The sequence below is a fragment of the Labrus bergylta genome, chromosome 13 (genome assembly GCF_963930695.1).
Source record: "Labrus bergylta chromosome 13, fLabBer1.1, whole genome shotgun sequence".
In the NCBI taxonomy this organism is placed as follows: Eukaryota; Metazoa; Chordata; class Actinopteri; order Labriformes; family Labridae; genus Labrus; species Labrus bergylta.
The window spans coordinates 7,270,688-7,294,639 of NC_089207.1; the positions used below are offsets into that span (position 1 = coordinate 7,270,688).

Genomic DNA, 23,952 nt, shown 5'->3' on the forward strand with positions numbered 1-23,952 from the left:
AGGGACAACTCGAAATTATGTTTTTATCACCACTTACTTGTTTTGAGGTAATCTTGAATGACAAATGAATAAATCAGCCATTGCAATGTTTCATGTAGAAATCATAACCCTGTGGGGCATACATATTTGATCCCCTCACATTCTCCATTGTAACTAATCATTAAAAAAAACAATCCTCCATTAGGAATCACAAAGGAACACTTACTAATTATATGAAAATTCATAATTATTACAATCAGTCCCTATATATGCTATAGATGATCCCCAATCAAAATTCAGTGTAAGCTACTTTGTAGGAAAGTAGAAGCAATGATAAACAAATAAAAAAAGAACTGCAGTGCATAGCAGGAGGTTACAGCGCCCCCTGCTGGCTGAAGCAGGTATTAAAAGCTTACAGCACCTGGGATTCCCAGGCGGTCTCCCATCCAAGTACTAACCAGGCCAGTTTTGAAAGAGGGAAGTTAATCTTCACGGAATCGGTTTGTTCAATGTGTTTATCAGACGTTTGAACGTTCAGTTTGCCCGCAAGTCGTGAAACAAGTCTTAAAAACAAGCTGCAAGTCTTTAGTTAACTCCCAGCGTCAAAGTATTGCTGAATCTAGTAAGATTAAGTGTAAGTCTATCCATAGGCCCACACGTTTGAGTAGAAAAGTAATAAAATCAACTAGGTCATAGTCACTTGCTCTAATTTTGGCGAGGTGTTACTTTAAACCTAAGTATGTATAAATAACCCTTTAACAACCTGTTCATTCGCTTACGGCCATACCACCCTGAACACGCCCGATCTCGTCCAATCTCGGAAGCTAAGCAGGGTCGGGCCTGGTTAGTACTTGGATGGAAGACCGCCTGGGAATACCAGGTGCTGTAAGCTTTTAATACCTCCTTTAGCCAGAAGAGGGCGCTGTTGCCTCACTAGTGGAGAAAGGACTGAGAGAAACAGGCCAGTGGAAAATGAAACATGATTTTATTTGGCAGTCTGTCCTCTCTTTTTTTTTTGTTGTTGCAATTTTCATCAATGTTTTCAGTGAGTATTAATACATATTACGCTCTCTGGAGGCTGTTTTCAAAGTTCAGTTTTACATTCAAAAAGTACATGTAGCCTACTTAAGTAAGGACTACTGCATTAACATATTTTAATTACTTGTACTTAGGTTACTCTTTACTTCCCCACAACACTCTGGTAGCCATATTATACATTTGATTCAACTGGAAATATTCACCATCATTATAAATGTTTTCACATCAATAATAAACATTTACACCAAATCAGGAATTATTATAAATGATTACTATTAAGATTGAATTTAAAAAAAACCTGCAAACAAGTGATGCTTACTTATCAATCAATTGACGATTTTTCAGAAGTTGACCATTTTGCATCGTCACTTTTACTGTGGATTTATTAAGGTTTTCAATACTGCAAACTTGTGAACAGTGAACAGCAGAAATAAGTTTAAATGTTGCATTAAGGCACACAAGATTTAGGATTATTATAGTAGCCTAAGCAGTGATTGATTAAGATATAAGGGACAACTCGAAATTATGTTTTTATCACCACTTACTTGTTTTGAGGTAATCTTGAATGACAAATGAATAAATCAGCCATTGCAATGTTTCATGTAGAAATCATAACCCTGTGGGGCATACATATTTGATCCCCTCACATTCTCCATTGTAACTAATCATTAAAAAAAACAATCCTCCATTAGGAATCACAAAGGAACACTTACTAATTATATGAAAATTCATAATTATTACAATCAGTCCCTATATATGCTATAGATGATCCCCAATCAAAATTCAGTGTAAGCTACTTTGTAGGAAAGTAGAAGCAATGATAGACAAATAAAAAAAGAACTGCAGTGCATAGCAGGAGGTTACAGCGCCCCCTGCTGGCTGAAGCAGGTATTAAAAGCTTACAGCACCTGGGATTCCCAGGCGGTCTCCCATCCAAGTACTAACCAGGCCAGTTTTGAAAGAGGGAAGTTAATCTTCACGGAATCGGTTTGTTCAATGTGTTTATCAGACGTTTGAACGTTCAGTTTGCCCGCAAGTCGTGAAACAAGTCTTAAAAACAAGCTGCAAGTCTTTAGTTAACTCCCAGCGTCAAAGTATTGCTGAATCTAGTAAGATTAAGTGTAAGTCTATCCATAGGCCCACACGTTTGAGTAGAAAAGTAATAAAATCAACTAGGTCATAGTCACTTGCTCTAATTTTGGCGAGGTGTTACTTTAAACCTAAGTATGTATAAATAACCCTTTAACAACCTGTTCATTCGCTTACGGCCATACCACCCTGAACACGCCCGATCTCGCCCGATCTCGTCCGATCTCGGAAGCTAAGCAGGGTCGGGCCTGGTTAGTACTTGGATGGGAGACCGCCTGGGAATACCAGGTGCTGTAAGCTTTTAATACCTCCTTTAGCCAGAAGAGGGCGCTGTTGCCTCACTAGTGGAGAAAGGACTGAGAGAAACAGGCCAGTGGAAAATGAAACATGATTTTATTTGGCAGTCTGTCCTCTTTTTTTTTGTTGCAATTTTCATCAATGTTTTCAGTGAGTATTAATACATATTACGCTCTCTGGAGGCTGTTTTCAAAGTTCAGTTTTACATTCAAAAAGTACATGTAGCCTACTTACGTAAGGACTACTGCATTAACATATTTTAATTACTTGTACTTAGGTTACTCTTTACTTCCCCACAACACTCTGGTAGCCATATTATACATTTGATTCAACTGGAAATATTCACCATCATTATAAATGTTTTCACATCAATAATAAACATTTACACCAAATCAGGAATTATTATAAATGATTACTATTAAGATTGAATTTAAAAAAAACCTGCAAACAAGTGATGCTTACTTATCAATCAATATTTTTTCAGAATCAATTGACGATTTTTCAGAAGTTGACCATTTTGCATCGTCACTTTTACTGTGGATTTATTAAGGTTTTCAATACTGCAAACTTGTGAACAGTGAACAGCAGAAATAAGTTTAAATGTTGCATTAAGGCACACAAGATTTAGGATTATTATAGTAGCCTAAGCAGTGATTGATTAAGATATAAGGGACAACTCGAAATTATGTTTTTATCACCACTTACTTGTTTTGAGGTAATCTTGAATGACAAATGAATAAATCAGCCATTGCAATGTTTCATGTAGAAATCATAACCCTGTGGGGCATACATATTTGATCCCCTCACATTCTCCATTGTAACTAATCATTAAAAAAAACAATCCTCCATTAGGAATCACAAAGGAACACTTACTAATTATATGAAAATTCATAATTATTACAATCAGTCCCTATATATGCTATAGATGATCCCCAATCAAAATTCAGTGTAAGCTACTTTGTAGGAAAGTAGAAGCAATGATAGACAAATAAAAAAAGAACTGCAGTGCATAGCAGGAGGTTACAGCGCCCCCTGCTGGCTGAAGCAGGTATTAAAAGCTTACAGCACCTGGGATTCCCAGGCGGTCTCCCATCCAAGTACTAACCAGGCCAGTTTTGAAAGAGGGAAGTTAATCTTCACGGAATCGGTTTGTTCAATGTGTTTATCAGACGTTTGAACGTTCAGTTTGCCCGCAAGTCGTGAAACAAGTCTTAAAAACAAGCTGCAAGTCTTTAGTTAACTCCCAGCGTCAAAGTATTGCTGAATCTAGTAAGATTAAGTGTAAGTCTATCCATAGGCCCACACGTTTGAGTAGAAAAGTAATAAAATCAACTAGGTCATAGTCACTTGCTCTAATTTTGGCGAGGTGTTACTTTAAACCTAAGTATGTATAAATAACCCTTTAACAACCTGTTCATTCGCTTACGGCCATACCACCCTGAACACGCCTGATCTCGTCCGATCTCGGAAGCTAAGCAGGGTCGGGCCTGGTTAGTACTTGGATGGGAGACCGCCTGGGAATACCAGGTGCTGTAAGCTTTTAATACCTCCTTTAGCCAGAAGAGGGCGCTGTTGCCTCACTAGTGGAGAAAGGACTGAGAGAAACAGGCCAGTGGAAAATGAAACATGATTTTATTTGGCAGTCTGTCCTCTTTTTTTTTGTTGCAATTTTCATCAATGTTTTCAGTGAGTATTAATACATATTACGCTCTCTGGAGGCTGTTTTCAAAGTTCAGTTTTACATTCAAAAAGTACATGTAGCCTACTTACGTAAGGACTACTGCATTAACATATTTTAATTACTTGTACTTAGGTTACTCTTTACTTCCCCACAACACTCTGGTAGCCATATTATACATTTGATTCAACTGGAAATATTCACCATCATTATAAATGTTTTCACATCAATAATAAACATTTACACCAAATCAGGAATTATTATAAATGATTACTATTAAGATTGAATTTAAAAAAAACCTGCAAACAAGTGATGCTTACTTATCAATCAATATTTTTTCAGAATCAATTGACGATTTTTCAGAAGTTGACCATTTTGCATCGTCACTTTTACTGTGGATTTATTAAGGTTTTCAATACTGCAAACTTGTGAACAGTGAACAGCAGAAATAAGTTTAAATGTTGCATTAAGGCACACAAGATTTAGGATTATTATAGTAGCCTAAGCAGTGATTGATTAAGATATAAGGGACAACTCGAAATTATGTTTTTATCACCACTTACTTGTTTTGAGGTAATCTTGAATGACAAATGAATAAATCAGCCATTGCAATGTTTCATGTAGAAATCATAACCCTGTGGGGCATACATATTTGATCCCCTCACATTCTCCATTGTAACTAATCATTAAAAAAAACAATCCTCCATTAGGAATCACAAAGGAACACTTACTAATTATATGAAAATTCATAATTATTACAATCAGTCCCTATATATGCTATAGATGATCCCCAATCAAAATTCAGTGTAAGCTACTTTGTAGGAAAGTAGAAGCAATGATAGACAAATAAAAAAAGAACTGCAGTGCATAGCAGGAGGTTACAGCGCCCCCTGCTGGCTGAATCAGGTATTAAAAGCTTACAGCACCTGGGATTCCCAGGCGGTCTCCCATCCAAGTACTAACCAGGCCAGTTTTGAAAGAGGGAAGTTAATCTTCACGGAATCGGTTTGTTCAATGTGTTTATCAGACGTTTGAACGTTCAGTTTGCCCGCAAGTCGTGAAACAAGTCTTAAAAACAAGCTGCAAGTCTTTAGTTAACTCCCAGCGTCAAAGTATTGCTGAATCTAGTAAGATTAAGTGTAAGTCTATCCATAGGCCCACACGTTTGAGTAGAAAAGTAATAAAATCAACTAGGTCATAGTCACTTGCTCTAATTTTGGCGAGGTGTTACTTTAAACCTAAGTATGTATAAATAACCCTTTAACAACCTGTTCATTCGCTTACGGCCATACCACCCTGAACACGCCTGATCTCGTCCGATCTCGGAAGCTAAGCAGGGTCGGGCCTGGTTAGTACTTGGATGGGAGACCGCCTGGGAATACCAGGTGCTGTAAGCTTTTAATACCTCCTTTAGCCAGAAGAGGGCGCTGTTGCCTCACTAGTGGAGAAAGGACTGAGAGAAACAGGCCAGTGGAAAATGAAACATGATTTTATTTGGCAGTCTGTCCTCTTTTTTTTTGTTGCAATTTTCATCAATGTTTTCAGTGAGTATTAATACATATTACGCTCTCTGGAGGCTGTTTTCAAAGTTCAGTTTTACATTCAAAAAGTACATGTAGCCTACTTACGTAAGGACTACTGCATTAACATATTTTAATTACTTGTACTTAGGTTACTCTTTACTTCCCCACAACACTCTGGTAGCCATATTATACATTTGATTCAACTGGAAATATTCACCATCATTATAAATGTTTTCACATCAATAATAAACATTTACACCAAATCAGGAATTATTATAAATGATTACTATTAAGATTGAATTTAAAAAAAACCTGCAAACAAGTGATGCTTACTTATCAATCAATATTTTTTCAGAATCAATTGACGATTTTTCAGAAGTTGACCATTTTGCATCGTCACTTTTACTGTGGATTTATTAAGGTTTTCAATACTGCAAACTTGTGAACAGTGAACAGCAGAAATAAGTTTAAATGTTGCATTAAGGCACACAAGATTTAGGATTATTATAGTAGCCTAAGCAGTGATTGATTAAGATATAAGGGACAACTCGAAATTATGTTTTTATCACCACTTACTTGTTTTGAGGTAATCTTGAATGACAAATGAATAAATCAGCCATTGCAATGTTTCATGTAGAAATCATAACCCTGTGGGGCATACATATTTGATCCCCTCACATTCTCCATTGTAACTAATCATTAAAAAAAACAATCCTCCATTAGGAATCACAAAGGAACACTTACTAATTATATGAAAATTCATAATTATTACAATCAGTCCCTATATATGCTATAGATGATCCCCAATCAAAATTCAGTGTAAGCTACTTTGTAGGAAAGTAGAAGCAATGATAGACAAATAAAAAAAGAACTGCAGTGCATAGCAGGAGGTTACAGCGCCCCCTGCTGGCTGAAGCAGGTATTAAAAGCTTACAGCACCTGGGATTCCCAGGCGGTCTCCCATCCAAGTACTAACCAGGCCAGTTTTGAAAGAGGGAAGTTAATCTTCACGGAATCGGTTTGTTCAATGTGTTTATCAGACGTTTGAACGTTCAGTTTGCCCGCAAGTCGTGAAACAAGTCTTAAAAACAAGCTGCAAGTCTTTAGTTAACTCCCAGCGTCAAAGTATTGCTGAATCTAGTAAGATTAAGTGTAAGTCTATCCATAGGCCCACACGTTTGAGTAGAAAAGTAATAAAATCAACTAGGTCATAGTCACTTGCTCTAATTTTGGCGAGGTGTTACTTTAAACCTAAGTATGTATAAATAACCCTTTAACAACCTGTTCATTCGCTTACGGCCATACCACCCTGAACATGCCCGATCTCGTCCGATCTCGGAAGCTAAGCAGGGTCGGGCCTGGTTAGTACTTGGATGGGAGACCGCCTGGGAATACCAGGTGCTGTAAGCGTTTAATACCTCCTTTAGCCAGAAGAGGGCGCTGTTGCCTCACTAGTGGAGAAAGGACTGAGAGAAACAGGCCAGTGGAAAATGAAACATGATTTTATTTGGCAGTCTGTCCTCTTTTTTTTTGTTGCAATTTTCATCAATGTTTTCAGTGAGTATTAATACATATTACGCTCTCTGGAGGCTGTTTTCAAAGTTCAGTTTTACATTCAAAAAGTACATGTAGCCTACTTACGTAAGGACTACTGCATTAACATATTTTAATTACTTGTACTTAGGTTACTCTTTACTTCCCCACAACACTCTGGTAGCCATATTATACATTTGATTCAACTGGAAATATTCACCATCATTATAAATGTTTTCACATCAATAATAAACATTTACACCAAATCAGGAATTATTATAAATGATTACTATTAAGATTGAATTTAAAAAAAACCTGCAAACAAGTGATGCTTACTTATCAATCAATATTTTTTCAGAATCAATTGACGATTTTTCAGAAGTTGACCATTTTGCATCGTCACTTTTACTGTGGATTTATTAAGGTTTTCAATACTGCAAACTTGTGAACAGTGAACAGCAGAAATAAGTTTAAATGTTGCATTAAGGCACACAAGATTTAGGATTATTATAGTAGCCTAAGCAGTGATTGATTAAGATATAAGGGACAACTCGAAATTATGTTTTTATCACCACTTACTTGTTTTGAGGTAATCTTGAATGACAAATGAATAAATCAGCCATTGCAATGTTTCATGTAGAAATCATAACCCTGTGGGGCATACATATTTGATCCCCTCACATTCTCCATTGTAACTAATCATTAAAAAAAACAATCCTCCATTAGGAATCACAAAGGAACACTTACTAATTATATGAAAATTCATAATTATTACAATCAGTCCCTATATATGCTATAGATGATCCCCAATCAAAATTCAGTGTAAGCTACTTTGTAGGAAAGTAGAAGCAATGATAGACAAATAAAAAAAGAACTGCAGTGCATAGCAGGAGGTTACAGCGCCCCCTGCTGGCTGAAGCAGGTATTAAAAGCTTACAGCACCTGGGATTCCCAGGCGGTCTCCCATCCAAGTACTAACCAGGCCAGTTTTGAAAGAGGGAAGTTAATCTTCACGGAATCGGTTTGTTCAATGTGTTTATCAGACGTTTGAACGTTCAGTTTGCCCGCAAGTCGTGAAACAAGTCTTAAAAACAAGCTGCAAGTCTTTAGTTAACTCCCAGCGTCAAAGTATTGCTGAATCTAGTAAGATTAAGTGTAAGTCTATCCATAGGCCCACACGTTTGAGTAGAAAAGTAATAAAATCAACTAGGTCATAGTCACTTGCTCTAATTTTGGCGAGGTGTTACTTTAAACCTAAGTATGTATAAATAACCCTTTAACAACCTGTTCATTCGCTTACGGCCATACCACCCTGAACACGCCCGATCTCGTCCGATCTCGGAAGCTAAGCAGGGTCGGGCCTGGTTAGTACTTGGATGGGAGACCGCCTGGGAATACCAGGTGCTGTAAGCTTTTAATACCTCCTTTAGCCAGAAGAGGGCGCTGTTGCCTCACTAGTGGAGAAAGGACTGAGAGAAACAGGCCAGTGGAAAATGAAACATGATTTTATTTGGCAGTCTGTCCTCTTTTTTTTTGTTGCAATTTTCATCAATGTTTTCAGTGAGTATTAATACATATTACGCTCTCTGGAGGCTGTTTTCAAAGTTCAGTTTTACATTCAAAAAGTACATGTAGCCTACTTACGTAAGGACTACTGCATTAACATATTTTAATTACTTGTACTTAGGTTACTCTTTACTTCCCCACAACACTCTGGTAGCCATATTATACATTTGATTCAACTGGAAATATTCACCATCATTATAAATGTTTTCACATCAATAATAAACATTTACACCAAATCAGGAATTATTATAAATGATTACTATTAAGATTGAATTTAAAAAAAACCTGCAAACAAGTGATGCTTACTTATCAATCAATATTTTTTCAGAATCAATTGACGATTTTTCAGAAGTTGACCATTTTGCATCGTCACTTTTACTGTGGATTTATTAAGGTTTTCAATACTGCAAACTTGTGAACAGTGAACAGCAGAAATAAGTTTAAATGTTGCATTAAGGCACACAAGATTTAGGATTATTATAGTAGCCTAAGCAGTGATTGATTAAGATATAAGGGACAACTCGAAATTATGTTTTTATCACCACTTACTTGTTTTGAGGTAATCTTGAATGACAAATGAATAAATCAGCCATTGCAATGTTTCATGTAGAAATCATAACCCTGTGGGGCATACATATTTGATCCCCTCACATTCTCCATTGTAACTAATCATTAAAAAAAACAATCCTCCATTAGGAATCACAAAGGAACACTTACTAATTATATGAAAATTCATAATTATTACAATCAGTCCCTATATATGCTATAGATGATCCCCAATCAAAATTCAGTGTAAGCTACTTTGTAGGAAAGTAGAAGCAATGATAGACAAATAAAAAAAGAACTGCAGTGCATAGCAGGAGGTTACAGCGCCCCCTGCTGGCTGAAGCAGGTATTAAAAGCTTACAGCACCTGGGATTCCCAGGCGGTCTCCCATCCAAGTACTAACCAGGCCAGTTTTGAAAGAGGGAAGTTAATCTTCACGGAATCGGTTTGTTCAATGTGTTTATCAGACGTTTGAACGTTCAGTTTGCCCGCAAGTCGTGAAACAAGTCTTAAAAACAAGCTGCAAGTCTTTAGTTAACTCCCAGCGTCAAAGTATTGCTGAATCTAGTAAGATTAAGTGTAAGTCTATCCATAGGCCCACACGTTTGAGTAGAAAAGTAATAAAATCAACTAGGTCATAGTCACTTGCTCTAATTTTGGCGAGGTGTTACTTTAAACCTAAGTATGTATAAATAACCCTTTAACAACCTGTTCATTCGCTTACGGCCATACCACCCTGAACACGCCCGATCTCGTCCGATCTCGGAAGCTAAGCAGGGTCGGGCCTGGTTAGTACTTGGATGGGAGACCGCCTGGGAATACCAGGTGCTGTAAGCTTTTAATACCTCCTTTAGCCAGAAGAGGGCGCTGTTGCCTCACTAGTGGAGAAAGGACTGAGAGAAACAGGCCAGTGGAAAATGAAACATGATTTTATTTGGCAGTCTGTCCTCTTTTTTTTTGTTGCAATTTTCATCAATGTTTTCAGTGAGTATTAATACATATTACGCTCTCTGGAGGCTGTTTTCAAAGTTCAGTTTTACATTCAAAAAGTACATGTAGCCTACTTACGTAAGGACTACTGCATTAACATATTTTAATTACTTGTACTTAGGTTACTCTTTACTTCCCCACAACACTCTGGTAGCCATATTATACATTTGATTCAACTGGAAATATTCACCATCATTATAAATGTTTTCACATCAATAATAAACATTTACACCAAATCAGGAATTATTATAAATGATTACTATTAAGATTGAATTTAAAAAAAACCTGCAAACAAGTGATGCTTACTTATCAATCAATATTTTTTCAGAATCAATTGACGATTTTTCAGAAGTTGACCATTTTGCATCGTCACTTTTACTGTGGATTTATTAAGGTTTTCAATACTGCAAACTTGTGAACAGTGAACAGCAGAAATAAGTTTAAATGTTGCATTAAGGCACACAAGATTTAGGATTATTATAGTAGCCTAAGCAGTGATTGATTAAGATATAAGGGACAACTCGAAATTATGTTTTTATCACCACTTACTTGTTTTGAGGTAATCTTGAATGACAAATGAATAAATCAGCCATTGCAATGTTTCATGTAGAAATCATAACCCTGTGGGGCATACATATTTGATCCCCTCACATTCTCCATTGTAACTAATCATTAAAAAAAACAATCCTCCATTAGGAATCACAAAGGAACACTTACTAATTATATGAAAATTCATAATTATTACAATCAGTCCCTATATATGCTATAGATGATCCCCAATCAAAATTCAGTGTAAGCTACTTTGTAGGAAAGTAGAAGCAATGATAGACAAATAAAAAAAGAACTGCAGTGCATAGCAGGAGGTTACAGCGCCCCCTGCTGGCTGAAGCAGGTATTAAAAGCTTACAGCACCTGGGATTCCCAGGCGGTCTCCCATCCAAGTACTAACCAGGCCAGTTTTGAAAGAGGGAAGTTAATCTTCACGGAATCGGTTTGTTCAATGTGTTTATCAGACGTTTGAACGTTCAGTTTGCCCGCAAGTCGTGAAACAAGTCTTAAAAACAAGCTGCAAGTCTTTAGTTAACTCCCAGCGTCAAAGTATTGCTGAATCTAGTAAGATTAAGTGTAAGTCTATCCATAGGCCCACACGTTTGAGTAGAAAAGTAATAAAATCAACTAGGTCATAGTCACTTGCTCTAATTTTGGCGAGGTGTTACTTTAAACCTAAGTATGTATAAATAACCCTTTAACAACCTGTTCATTCACTTACGGCCATACCACCCTGAACACGCCCGATCTCGTCCGATCTCGGAAGCTAAGCAGGGTCGGGCCTGGTTAGTACTTGGATGGGAGACCGCCTGGGAATACCAGGTGCTGTAAGCTTTTAATACCTCCTTTAGCCAGAAGAGGGCGCTGTTGCCTCACTAGTGGAGAAAGGACTGAGAGAAACAGGCCAGTGGAAAATGAAACATGATTTTATTTGGCAGTCTGTCCTCTCTTTTTTTTTTGTTGTTGCAATTTTCATCAATGTTTTCAGTGAGTATTAATACATATTACGCTCTCTGGAGGCTGTTTTCAAAGTTCAGTTTTACATTCAAAAAGTACATGTAGCCTACTTACGTAAGGACTACTGCATTAACATATTTTAATTACTTGTACTTAGGTTACTCTTTACTTCCCCACAACACTCTGGTAGCCATATTATACATTTGATTCAACTGGAAATATTCACCATCATTATAAATGTTTTCACATCAATAATAAACATTTACACCAAATCAGGAATTATTATAAATGATTACTATTAAGATTGAATTTAAAAAAAACCTGCAAACAAGTGATGCTTACTTATCAATCAATATTTTTTCAGAATCAATTGACGATTTTTCAGAAGTTGACCATTTTGCATCGTCACTTTTACTGTGGATTTATTAAGGTTTTCAATACTGCAAACTTGTGAACAGTGAACAGCAGAAATAAGTTTAAATGTTGCATTAAGGCACACAAGATTTAGGATTATTATAGTAGCCTAAGCAGTGATTGATTAAGATACAAGGGACAACTCGAAATTATGTTTTTATCACCACTTACTTGTTTTGAGGTAATCTTGAATGACAAATGAATAAATCAGCCATTGCAATGTTTCATGTAGAAATCATAACCCTGTGGGGCATACATATTTGATCCCCTCACATTCTCCATTGTAACTAATCATTAAAAAAACAATCCTCCATTAGGAATCACAAAGGAACACTTACTAATTATATGAAAATTCATAATTATTACAATCAGTCCCTATATATGCTATAGATGATCCCCAATCAAAATTCAGTGTAAGCTACTTTGTAGGAAAGTAGAAGCAATGATAGACAAATAAAAAAAGAACTGCAGTGCATAGCAGGAGGTTACAGCGTCCCCTGCTGGCTGAAGCAGGTATTAAAAGCTTACAGCACCTGGTATTCCCAGGCGGTCTCCCATCCAAGTACTAACCAGGCCAGTTTTGAAAGAGGGAAGTTAATCTTCACGGAATCGGTTTGTTCAATGTGTTTATCAGACGTTTGAACGTTCAGTTTGCCCGCAAGTCGTGAAACAAGTCTTAAAAACAAGCTGCAAGTCTTTAGTTAACTCCCAGCGTCAAAGTATTGCTGAATCTAGTAAGATTAAGTGTAAGTCTATCCATAGGCCCACACGTTTGAGTAGAAAAGTAATAAAATCAACTAGGTCATAGTCACTTGCTCTAATTTTGGCGAGGTGTTACTTTAAACCTAAGTATGTATAAATAACCCTTTAACAACCTGTTCATTCGCTTACGGCCATACCACCCTGAACACGCCCGATCTCGTCCGATCTCGGAAGCTAAGCAGGGTCGGGCCTGGTTAGTACTTGGATGGGAGACCGCCTGGGAATACCAGGTGCTGTAAGCTTTTAATACCTCCTTTAGCCAGAAGAGGGCGCTGTTGCCTCACTAGTGGAGAAAGGACTGAGAGAAACAGGCCAGTGGAAAATGAAACATGATTTTATTTGGCAGTCTGTCCTCTTTTTTTTTGTTGCAATTTTCATCAATGTTTTCAGTGAGTATTAATACATATTACGCTCTCTGGAGGCTGTTTTCAAAGTTCAGTTTTACATTCAAAAAGTACATGTAGCCTACTTACGTAAGGACTACTGCATTAACATATTTTAATTACTTGTACTTAGGTTACTCTTTACTTCCCCACAACACTCTGGTAGCCATATTATACATTTGATTCAACTGGAAATATTCACCATCATTATAAATGTTTTCACATCAATAATAAACATTTACACCAAATCAGGAATTATTATAAATGATTACTATTAAGATTGAATTTAAAAAAAACCTGCAAACAAGTGATGCTTACTTATCAATCAATATTTTTTCAGAATCAATTGACGATTTTTCAGAAGTTGACCATTTTGCATCGTCACTTTTACTGTGGATTTATTAAGGTTTTCAATACTGCAAACTTGTGAACAGTGAACAGCAGAAATAAGTTTAAATGTTGCATTAAGGCACACAAGATTTAGGATTATTATAGTAGCCTAAGCAGTGATTGATTAAGATATAAGGGACAACTCGAAATTATGTTTTTATCACCACTTACTTGTTTTGAGGTAATCTTGAATGACAAATGAATAAATCAGCCATTGCAATGTTTCATGTAGAAATCATAACCCTGTGGGGCATACATATTTGATCCCCTCACATTCTCCATTGTAACTAATCATTAAAAAAAACAATCCTCCATTAGGAATCACAAAGGAACACTTACTAATTATATGAAAATTCATAATTATTACAATCAGTCCCTATATATGCTATAGATGATCCCCAATCAAAATTCAGTGTAAGCTACTTTGTAGGAAAGTAGAAGCAATGATAGACAAATAAAAAAAGAACTGCAGTGCATAGCAGGAGGTTACAGCGCCCCCTGCTGGCTGAAGCAGGTATTAAAAGCTTACAGCACCTGGGATTCCCAGGCGGTCTCCCATCCAAGTACTAACCAGGCCAGTTTTGAAAGAGGGAAGTTAATCTTCACGGAATCGGTTTGTTCAATGTGTTTATCAGACGTTTGAACGTTCAGTTTGCCCGCAAGTCGTGAAACAAGTCTTAAAAACAAGCTGCAAGTCTTTAGTTAACTCCCAGCGTCAAAGTATTGCTGAATCTAGTAAGATTAAGTGTAAGTCTATCCATAGGCCCACACGTTTGAGTAGAAAAGTAATAAAATCAACTAGGTCATAGTCACTTGCTCTAATTTTGGCGAGGTGTTACTTTAAACCTAAGTATGTATAAATAACCCTTTAACAACCTGTTCATTCGCTTACGGCCATACCACCCTGAACACGCCCGATCTCGTCCGATCTCGGAAGCTAAGCAGGGTCGGGCCTGGTTAGTACTTGGATGGGAGACCGCCTGGGAATACCAGGTGCTGTAAGCTTTTAATACCTCCTTTAGCCAGAAGAGGGCGCTGTTGCCTCACTAGTGGAGAAAGGACTGAGAGAAACAGGCCAGTGGAAAATGAAACATGATTTTATTTGGCAGTCTGTCCTCTTTTTTTTTGTTGCAATTTTCATCAATGTTTTCAGTGAGTATTAATACATATTACGCTCTCTGGAGGCTGTTTTCAAAGTTCAGTTTTACATTCAAAAAGTACATGTAGCCTACTTACGTAAGGACTACTGCATTAACATATTTTAATTACTTGTACTTAGGTTACTCTTTACTTCCCCACAACACTCTGGTAGCCATATTATACATTTGATTCAACTGGAAATATTCACCATCATTATAAATGTTTTCACATCAATAATAAACATTTACACCAAATCAGGAATTATTATAAATGATTACTATTAAGATTGAATTTAAAAAAAACCTGCAAACAAGTGATGCTTACTTATCAATCAATATTTTTTCAGAATCAATTGACGATTTTTCAGAAGTTGACCATTTTGCATCGTCACTTTTACTGTGGATTTATTAAGGTTTTCAATACTGCAAACTTGTGAACAGTGAACAGCAGAAATAAGTTTAAATGTTGCATTAAGGCACACAAGATTTAGGATTATTATAGTAGCCTAAGCAGTGATTGATTAAGATATAAGGGACAACTCGAAATTATGTTTTTATCACCACTTACTTGTTTTGAGGTAATCTTGAATGACAAATGAATAAATCAGCCATTGCAATGTTTCATGTAGAAATCATAACCCTGTGGGGCATACATATTTGATCCCCTCACATTCTCCATTGTAACTAATCATTAAAAAAAACAATCCTCCATTAGGAATCACAAAGGAACACTTACTAATTATATGAAAATTCATAATTATTACAATCAGTCCCTATATATGCTATAGATGATCCCCAATCAAAATTCAGTGTAAGCTACTTTGTAGGAAAGTAGAAGCAATGATAGACAAATAAAAAAAGAACTGCAGTGCATAGCAGGAGGTTACAGCGCCCCCTGCTGGCTGAAGCAGGTATTAAAAGCTTACAGCACCTGGGATTCCCAGGCGGTCTCCCATCCAAGTACTAACCAGGCCAGTTTTGAAAGAGGGAAGTTAATCTTCACGGAATCGGTTTGTTCAATGTGTTTATCAGACGTTTGAACGTTCAGTTTGCCCGCAAGTCGTGAAACAAGTCTTAAAAACAAGCTGCAAGTCTTTAGTTAACTCCCAGCGTCAAAGTATTGCTGAATCTAGTAAGATTAAGTGTAAGTCTATCCATAGGCCCACACGTTTGAGTAGAAAAGTAATAAAATCAACTAGGTCATAGTCACTTGCTCTAATTTTGGCGAGGTGTTACTTTAAACCTAAGTATGTATAAATAACCCTTTAACAACCTGTTCATTCACTTACGGCCATACCACCCTGAACACGCCCGATCTCGTCCGATCTCGGAAGCTAAGCAGGGTCGGGCCTGGTTAGTACTTGGATGGGAGACCGCCTGGGAATACCAGGTGCTGTAAGCTTTTAATACCTCCTTTAGCCAGAAGAGGGCGCTGTTGCCTCACTAGTGGAGAAAGGACTGAGAGAAACAGGCCAGTGGAAAATGAAACATGATTTTATTTGGCAGTCTGTCCTCTCTTTTTTTTTTGTTGTTGCAATTTTCATCAATGTTTTCAGTGAGTATTAATACATATTACGCTCTCTGGAGGCTGTTTTCAAAGTTCAGTTTTACATTCAAAAAGTACATGTAGCCTACTTACGTAAGGACTACTGCATTAACATATTTTAATTACTTGTACTTAGGTTACTCTTTACTTCCCCACAACACTCTGGTAGCCATATTATACATTTGATTCAACTGGAAATATTCACCATCATTATAAATGTTTTCACATCAATAATAAACATTTACACCAAATCAGGAATTATTATAAATGATTACTATTAAGATTGAATTTAAAAAAAACCTGCAAACAAGTGATGCTTACTTATCAATCAATATTTTTTCAGAATCAATTGACGATTTTTCAGAAGTTGACCATTTTGCATCGTCACTTTTACTGTGGATTTATTAAGGTTTTCAATACTGCAAACTTGTGAACAGTGAACAGCAGAAATAAGTTTAAATGTTGCATTAAGGCACACAAGATTTAGGATTATTATAGTAGCCTAAGCAGTGATTGATTAAGATACAAGGGACAACTCGAAATTATGTTTTTATCACCACTTACTTGTTTTGAGGTAATCTTGAATGACAAATTAATAAATCAGCCATTGCAATGTTTCATGTAGAAATCATAACCCTGTGGGGCATACATATTTGATCCCCTCACATTCTCCATTGTAACTAATCATTAAAAAAACAATCCTCCATTAGGAATCACAAAGGAACACTTACTAATTATATGAAAATTCATAATTATTACAATCAGTCCCTATATATGCTATAGATGATCCCCAATCAAAATTCAGTGTAAGCTACTTTGTAGGAAAGTAGAAGCAATGATAGACAAATAAAAAAAGAACTGCAGTGCATAGCAGGAGGTTACAGCGTCCCCTGCTGGCTGAAGCAGGTATTAAAAGCTTACAGCACCTGGGATTCCCAGGCGGTCTCCCATCCAAGTACTAACCAGGCCAGTTTTGAAAGAGGGAAGTTAATCTTCACGGAATCGGTTTGTTCAATGTGTTTATCAGACGTTTGAACGTTCAGTTTGCCCGCAAGTCGTGAAACAAGTCTTAAAAACAAGCTGCAAGTCTTTAGTTAACTCCCAGCGTCAAAGTATTGCTGAATCTAGTAAGATTAAGTGTAAGTCTATCCATAGGCCCACACGTTTGAGTAGAAAAGTAATAAAATCAACTAGGTCATAGTCACTTGCTCTAATTTTGGCGAGGTGTTACTTTAAACCTAAGTATGTATAAATAACCCTTTAACAACCTGTTCATTCGCTTACGGCCATACCACCCTGAACACGCCCGATCTCGTCCGATCTCGGAAGCTAAGCAGGGTCGGGCCTGGTTAGTACTTGGATGGGAGACCGCCTGGGAATACCAGGTGCTGTAAGCTTTTAATACCTCCTTTAGCCAGAAGAGGGCGCTGTTGCCTCACTAGTGGAGAAAGGACTGAGAGAAACAGGCCAGTGGAAAATGAAACATGATTTTATTTGGCAGTCTGTCCTCTCTTTTTTTTTTGTTGTTGCAATTTTCATCAATGTTTTCAGTGAGTATTAATACATATTACGCTCTCTGGAGGCTGTTTTCAAAGTTCAGTTTTACATTCAAAAAGTACATGTAGCCTACTTAAGTAAGGACTACTGCATTAACATATTTTAATTACTTGTACTTAGGTTACTCTTTACTTCCCCACAACACTCTGGTAGCCATATTATACATTTGATTCAACTGGAAATATTCACCATCATTATAAATGTTTTCACATCAATAATAAACATTTACACCAAATCAGGAATTATTATAAATGATTACTATTAAGATTGAATTTAAAAAAAACCTGCAAACAAGTGATGCTTACTTATCAATCAATTGACGATTTTTCAGAAGTTGACCATTTCGCATCGTCACTTTTACTGTGGATTTATTAAGGTTTTCAATCCTGCAAACTTGTGAACAGTGAACAGCAGAAATAAGTTTAAATGTTGCATTAAGGCACACAAGATTTAGGATTATTATAGTAGCCTAAGCAGTGATTGATTAAGATACAAGGGACAACTCGAAATTATGTTTTTATCACCACTTACTTGTTTTGAGGTAATCTTGAATGACAAATGAATAAATCAGCCATTGCAATGTTTCATGTAGAAATCATAACCCTGTGGGGCATACATATTTGATCCCCTCACATTCTCCATTGTAACTAATCATTAAAAAAACAATCCTCCATTAGGAATCACAAAGGAACACTTACTAAATATATGAAAATTCATAATTATTACAATCAGTCCCTATATATGCTATAGATGATCCCCAATCAAAATTCAGTGTAAGCTACTTTGTAGGAAAGTAGAAGCAATGATAGACAAATAAAAAAAGAACTGCAGTGCATAGCAGGAGGTTACAGCGTCCCCTGCTGGCTGAAGCAGGTATTAAAAGCTTACAGCACCTGGGATTCCCAGGCGGTCTCCCATCCAAGTACTAACCAGGCCAGTTTTGAAAGAGGGAAGTTAATCTTCACGGAATCGGTTTGTTCAATGTGTTTATCAGACGTTTGAACGTTCAGTTTGCCCGCAAGTCGTGAAACAAGTCTTAAAAACAAGCTGCAAGTCTTTAGTTAACTCCCAGCGTCAAAGTATTGCTGAATCTAGTAAGATTAAGTGTAAGTCTATCCATAGGCCCACACGTTTGAGTAGAAAAGTAATAAAATCAACTAGGTCATAGTCACTTGCTCTAATTTTGGCGAGGTGTTACTTTAAACCTAAGTATGTATAAATAACCCTTTAACAACCTGTTCATTCGCTTACGGCCATACCACCCTGAACACGCCCGATCTCGTCCGATCTCGGAAGCTAAGCAGGGTGGGGCCTGGTTAGTACTTGGATGGGAGACCGCCTGGGAATACCAGGTGCTGTAAGCTTTTAATACCTCCTTTAGCCAGAAGAGGGCGCTGTTGCCTCACTAGTGGAGAAAGGACTGAGAGAAACAGGCCAGTGGAAAATGAAACATGATTTTATTTGGCAGTCTGTCCTCTTTTTTTTTGTTGCAATTTTCATCAATGTTTTCAGTGAGTATTAATACATATTACGCTCTCTGGAGGCTGTTTTCAAAGTTCAGTTTTACATTCAAAAAGTACATGTAGCCTACTTACGTAAGGACTACTGCATTAACATATTTTAATTACTTGTACTTAGGTTACTCTTTACTTCCCCACAACACTCTGGTAGCCATATTATACATTTGATTCAACTGGAAATATTCACCATCATTATAAATGTTTTCACATCAATAATAAACATTTACACCAAATCAGGAATTATTATAAATGATTACTATTAAGATTGAATTTAAAAAAAACCTGCAAACAAGTGATGCTTACTTATCAATCAATATTTTTTCAGAATCAATTGACGATTTTTCAGAAGTTGACCATTTTGCATCGTCACTTTTACTGTGGATTTATTAAGGTTTTCAATACTGCAAACTTGTGAACAGTGAACAGCAGAAATAAGTTTAAATGTTGCATTAAGGCACACAAGATTTAGGATTATTATAGTAGCCTAAGCAGTGATTGATTAAGATACAAGGGACAACTCGAAATTATGTTTTTATCACCACTTACTTGTTTTGAGGTAATCTTGAATGACAAATGAATAAATCAGCCATTGCAATGTTTCATGTAGAAATCATAACCCTGTGGGGCATACATATTTGATCCCCTCACATTCTCCATTGTAACTAATCATTAAAAAAAACAATCCTCCATTAGGAATCACAAAGGAACACTTACTAATTATATGAAAATTCATAATTATTACAATCAGTCCCTATATATGCTATAGATGATCCCCAATCAAAATTCAGTGTAAGCTACTTTGTAGGAAAGTAGAAGCAATGATAGACAAATAAAAAAAGAACTGCAGTGCATAGCAGGAGGTTACAGCGTGCCCTGCTGGCTGAAGCAGGTATTAAAAGCTTACAGCACCTGGGATTCCCAGGCGGTCTCCCATCCAAGTACTAACCAGGCCAGTTTTGAAAGAGGGAAGTTAATCTTCACGGAATCGGTTTGTTCAATGTGTTTATCAGACGTTTGAACGTTCAGTTTGCCCGCAAGTCGTGAAACAAGTCTTAAAAACAAGCTGCAAGTCTTTAGTTAACTCCCAGCGTCAAAGTATTGCTGAATCTAGTAAGATTAAGTGTAAGTCTATCCATAGGCCCACACGTTTGAGTAGAAAAGTAATAAAATCAACTAGGTCATAGTCACTTGCTCTAATTTTGGCGAGGTGTTACTTTAAACCTAAGTATGTATAAATAACCCTTTAACAACCTGTTCATTCGCTTACGGCCATACCACCCTGAACACGCCCGATCTCGTCCGATCTCGGAAGCTAAGCAGGGTCGGGCCTGGTTAGTACTTGGATGGGAGACCGCCTGGGAATACCAGGTGCTGTAAGCTTTTAATACCTCCTTTAGCCAGAAGAGGGCGCTGTTGCCTCACTAGTGGAGAAAGGACTGAGAGAAACAGGCCAGTGGAAAATGAAACATGATTTTATTTGGCAGTCTGTCCTCTTTTTTTTTGTTGCAATTTTCATCAATGTTTTCAGTGAGTATTAATACATATTACGCTCTCTGGAGGCTGTTTTCAAAGTTCAGTTTTACATTCAAAAAGTACATGTAGCCTACTTAAGTAAGGACTACTGCATTAACATATTTTAATTACTTGTACTTAGGTTACTCTTTACTTCCCCACAACACTCTGGTAGCCATATTATACATTTGATTCAACTGGAAATATTCACCATCATTATAAATGTTTTCACATCAATAATAAACATTTACACCAAATCAGGAATTATTATAAATGATTACTATTAAGATTGAATTTAAAAAAAACCTGCAAACAAGTGATGCTTACTTATCAATCAATATTTTTTCAGAATCAATTGACGATTTTTCAGAAGTTGACCATTTTGCATCGTCACTTTTACTGTGGATTTATTAAGGTTTTCAATACTGCAAACTTGTGAACAGTGAACAGCAGAAATAAGTTTAAATGTTGCATTAAGGCACACAAGATTTAGGATTATTATAGTAGCCTAAGCAGTGATTGATTAAGATATAAGGGACAACTCGAAATTATGTTTTTATCACCACTTACTTGTTTTGAGGTAATCTTGAATGACAAATGAATAAATCAGCCATTGCAATGTTTCATGTAGAAATCATAACCCTGTGGGGCATACATATTTGATCCCCTCACATTCTCCATTGTAACTAATCATTAAAAAAAACAATCCTCCATTAGGAATCACAAAGGAACACTTACTAATTATATGAAAATTCATAATTATTACAATCAGTCCCTATATATGCTATAGATGATCCCCAATCAAAATTCAGTGTAAGCTACTTTGTAGGAAAGTAGAAGCAATGATAGACAAATAAAAAAAGAACTGCAGTGCATAGCAGGAGGTTACAGCGCCCCCTGCTGGCTGAAGCAGGTATTAAAAGCTTACAGCACCTGGGATTCCCAGGCGGTCTCCCATCCAAGTACTAACCAGGCCAGTTTTGAAAGAGGGAAGTTAATCTTCACGGAATCGGTTTGTTCAATGTGTTTATCAGACGTTTGAACGTTCAGTTTGCCCGCAAGTCGTGAAACAAGTCTTAAAAACAAGCTGCAAGTCTTTAGTTAACTCCCAGCGTCAAAGTATTGCTGAATCTAGTAAGATTAAGTGTAAGTCTATCCATAGGCCCACACGTTTGAGTAGAAAAGTAATAAAATCAACTAGGTCATAGTCACTTGCTCTAATTTTGGCGAGGTGTTACTTTAAACCTAAGTATGTATAAATAACCCTTTAACAACCTGTTCATTCGCTTACGGCCATACCACCCTGAACACGCCCGATCTCGTCCGATCTCGGAAGCTAAGCAGGGTCGGGCCTGGTTAGTACTTGGATGGGAGACCGCCTGGGAATACCAGGTGCTGTAAGCTTTTAATACCTCCTTTAGCCAGAAGAGGGCGCTGTTGCCTCACTAGTGGAGAAAGGACTGAGAGAAACAGGCCAGTGGAAAATGAAACATGATTTTATTTGGCAGTCTGTCCTCTCTTTTTTTTTTGTTGTTGCAATTTTCATCAATGTTTTCAGTGAGTATTAATACATATTACGCTCTCTGGAGGCTGTTTTCAAAGTTCAGTTTTACATTCAAAAAGTACATGTAGCCTACTTAAGTAAGGACTACTGCATTAACATATTTTAATTACTTGTACTTAGGTTACTCTTTACTTCCCCACAACACTCTGGTAGCCATATTATACATTTGATTCAACTGGAAATATTCACCATCATTATAAATGTTTTCACATCAATAATAAACATTTACACCAAATCAGGAATTATTATAAATGATTACTATTAAGATTGAATTTAAAAAAAACCTGCAAACAAGTGATGCTTACTTATCAATCAATTGACGATTTTTCAGAAGTTGACCATTTCGCATCGTCACTTTTACTGTGGATTTATTAAGGTTTTCAATCCTGCAAACTTGTGAACAGTGAACAGCAGAAATAAGTTTAAATGTTGCATTAAGGCACACAAGATTTAGGATTATTATAGTAGCCTAAGCAGTGATTGATTAAGATACAAGGGACAACTCGAAATTATGTTTTTATCACCACTTACTTGTTTTGAGGTAATCTTGAATGACAAATGAATAAATCAGCCATTGCAATGTTTCATGTAGAAATCATAACCCTGTGGGGCATACATATTTGATCCCCTCACATTCTCCATTGTAACTAATCATTAAAAAAACAATCCTCCATTAGGAATCACAAAGGAACACTTACTAATTATATGAAAATTCATAATTATTACAATCAGTCCCTATATATGCTATAGATGATCCCCAATCAAAATTCAGTGTAAGCTACTTTGTAGGAAAGTAGAAGCAATGATAGACAAATAAAAAAAGAACTGCAGTGCATAGCAGGAGGTTACAGCGTCCCCTGCTGGCTGAAGCAGGTATTAAAAGCTTACAGCACCTGGGATTCCCAGGCGGTCTCCCATCCAAGTACTAACCAGGCCAGTTTTGAAAGAGGGAAGTTAATCTTCACGGAATCGGTTTGTTCAATGTGTTTATCAGACGTTTGAACGTTCAGTTTGCCCGCAAGTCGTGAAACAAGTCTTAAAAACAAGCTGCAAGTCTTTAGTTAACTCCCAGCGTCAAAGTATTGCTGAATCTAGTAAGATTAAGTGTAAGTCTATCCATAGGCCCACACGTTTGAGTAGAAAAGTAATAAAATCAACTAGGTCATAGTCACTTGCTCTAATTTTGGCGAGGTGTTACTTTAAACCTAAGTATGTATAAATAACCCTTTAACAACCTGTTCATTCGCTTACGGCCATACCACCCTGAACACGCCCGATCTCGTCCGATCTCGGAAGCTAAGCAGGGTCGGGCCTGGTTAGTACTTGGATGGGAGACCGCCTGGGAATACCAGGTGCTGTAAGCTTTTAATACCTCCTTTAGCCAGAAGAGGGCGCTGTTGCCTCACTAGTGGAGAAAGGA

At 36.9% G+C, this 23,952-nt stretch overlaps 15 non-coding genes and 1 pseudogene across 15 annotated transcripts; all 16 read left to right on the forward strand.

The window, feature by feature from the left end:
• The first annotated feature begins 752 nt into the window (after window positions 1-752).
• Window positions 753-871, forward strand: LOC136181790 (5S ribosomal RNA). Its single transcript, XR_010668137.1, has one exon. It is a non-coding gene; the product is annotated as a 5S ribosomal RNA (ribosomal RNA).
• A 1,406-nt stretch (window positions 872-2,277) lies between these two features.
• LOC136181822 (5S ribosomal RNA) lies at window positions 2,278-2,406 on the forward strand (annotated as a pseudogene).
• A 1,417-nt stretch (window positions 2,407-3,823) lies between these two features.
• Window positions 3,824-3,942, forward strand: LOC136181419 (5S ribosomal RNA). Its single transcript, XR_010667767.1, has one exon. It is a non-coding gene; the product is annotated as a 5S ribosomal RNA (ribosomal RNA).
• A 1,417-nt stretch (window positions 3,943-5,359) lies between these two features.
• On the forward strand, window positions 5,360-5,478 carry LOC136181420 (5S ribosomal RNA). The gene has a single exon (XR_010667768.1). It is a non-coding gene; the product is annotated as a 5S ribosomal RNA (ribosomal RNA).
• Window positions 5,479-6,895: 1,417 nt separating this feature from the next.
• LOC136181598 (5S ribosomal RNA) lies at window positions 6,896-7,014 on the forward strand. The gene has a single exon (XR_010667945.1). It is a non-coding gene; the product is annotated as a 5S ribosomal RNA (ribosomal RNA).
• A 1,417-nt stretch (window positions 7,015-8,431) lies between these two features.
• LOC136181912 (5S ribosomal RNA) lies at window positions 8,432-8,550 on the forward strand. The gene has a single exon (XR_010668228.1). It is a non-coding gene; the product is annotated as a 5S ribosomal RNA (ribosomal RNA).
• A 1,417-nt stretch (window positions 8,551-9,967) lies between these two features.
• LOC136181913 (5S ribosomal RNA) lies at window positions 9,968-10,086 on the forward strand. The gene has a single exon (XR_010668229.1). It is a non-coding gene; the product is annotated as a 5S ribosomal RNA (ribosomal RNA).
• Window positions 10,087-11,503: 1,417 nt separating this feature from the next.
• Window positions 11,504-11,622, forward strand: LOC136181467 (5S ribosomal RNA). Its single transcript, XR_010667814.1, has one exon. It is a non-coding gene; the product is annotated as a 5S ribosomal RNA (ribosomal RNA).
• Window positions 11,623-13,044: 1,422 nt separating this feature from the next.
• On the forward strand, window positions 13,045-13,163 carry LOC136181914 (5S ribosomal RNA). The gene has a single exon (XR_010668230.1). It is a non-coding gene; the product is annotated as a 5S ribosomal RNA (ribosomal RNA).
• A 1,417-nt stretch (window positions 13,164-14,580) lies between these two features.
• On the forward strand, window positions 14,581-14,699 carry LOC136181916 (5S ribosomal RNA). The gene has a single exon (XR_010668232.1). It is a non-coding gene; the product is annotated as a 5S ribosomal RNA (ribosomal RNA).
• Window positions 14,700-16,116: 1,417 nt separating this feature from the next.
• Window positions 16,117-16,235, forward strand: LOC136181468 (5S ribosomal RNA). The gene has a single exon (XR_010667815.1). It is a non-coding gene; the product is annotated as a 5S ribosomal RNA (ribosomal RNA).
• A 1,422-nt stretch (window positions 16,236-17,657) lies between these two features.
• LOC136181917 (5S ribosomal RNA) lies at window positions 17,658-17,776 on the forward strand. Its single transcript, XR_010668233.1, has one exon. It is a non-coding gene; the product is annotated as a 5S ribosomal RNA (ribosomal RNA).
• A 1,405-nt stretch (window positions 17,777-19,181) lies between these two features.
• On the forward strand, window positions 19,182-19,300 carry LOC136181356 (5S ribosomal RNA). Its single transcript, XR_010667705.1, has one exon. It is a non-coding gene; the product is annotated as a 5S ribosomal RNA (ribosomal RNA).
• Window positions 19,301-20,717: 1,417 nt separating this feature from the next.
• On the forward strand, window positions 20,718-20,836 carry LOC136181918 (5S ribosomal RNA). The gene has a single exon (XR_010668234.1). It is a non-coding gene; the product is annotated as a 5S ribosomal RNA (ribosomal RNA).
• A 1,417-nt stretch (window positions 20,837-22,253) lies between these two features.
• On the forward strand, window positions 22,254-22,372 carry LOC136181919 (5S ribosomal RNA). Its single transcript, XR_010668235.1, has one exon. It is a non-coding gene; the product is annotated as a 5S ribosomal RNA (ribosomal RNA).
• Window positions 22,373-23,777: 1,405 nt separating this feature from the next.
• LOC136181920 (5S ribosomal RNA) lies at window positions 23,778-23,896 on the forward strand. The gene has a single exon (XR_010668236.1). It is a non-coding gene; the product is annotated as a 5S ribosomal RNA (ribosomal RNA).
• Window positions 23,897-23,952: the final 56 nt, after the last annotated feature.